The sequence below is a fragment of the Hevea brasiliensis genome, unplaced genomic scaffold (genome assembly GCF_030052815.1).
Source record: "Hevea brasiliensis isolate MT/VB/25A 57/8 unplaced genomic scaffold, ASM3005281v1 Scaf331, whole genome shotgun sequence".
NCBI lineage: Eukaryota > Viridiplantae > Streptophyta > Magnoliopsida > Malpighiales > Euphorbiaceae > Hevea > Hevea brasiliensis.
Genome location: NW_026614842.1, coordinates 99,843 through 100,591, shown reverse-complemented (window position 1 = coordinate 100,591; position 749 = coordinate 99,843).

Sequence of the window (749 nt, the reverse complement as noted above, 5' to 3'; positions counted from 1 at the left end):
ATTTGAATTAGATTATAATAAAATAATAAAATTTAATAATTAATTAAAATAATCTTAGAATAAAAATATAAAAAATAAAATTAAAAACAATGTGAGTTTGAATTAAATATTAATTGATAATTGTTTGAATAAAAAATACCAATTTTTTTAGAAAAATATAATTTTCTGATTTTTTAGTAAATTTTTAATAAAAAACAATTTTTTGGAAATATGAAAATTATTATTTTTTAAAAAATATGAATTTCTATTTTGATTAATTTCTTTTTATAAAATTTTATTTTGAATTGTAATAAAAAAAAAAACTTAATTAAATAGAAGTTAAATAAAAGTAGAATTAAGTATTTTAAATTTATATAAATTTTAAATTAATTTAAATAATAAAAATTATATAATTGCAAATAATATAAAATATTAGAGTAATTTGGACTTGTCATAAGGTATCATTTTGACATAAATGGAACCCTGGTTTTTTAGGTGTTAAAATGCGAAATCAGACATTGTAATGTATTTTTACTATAATTTTTTAACTTGATATATAAATGCATAAATTAAATAAATTTTAATATAAAAATTTTAGGTAACAATATACTTTTAAAATTTTTATCATTATTTTACTTTTACAAAGTAAATTTTATTTTATAAATAAATGTCATTATTAAATTTTATTTTATAAATAATTACCATTTCGTAAATTAGTAAAGTCCAATATGTTAATGAAAAGAAAAAAAAAAGCCTAAAAAATTTAATTG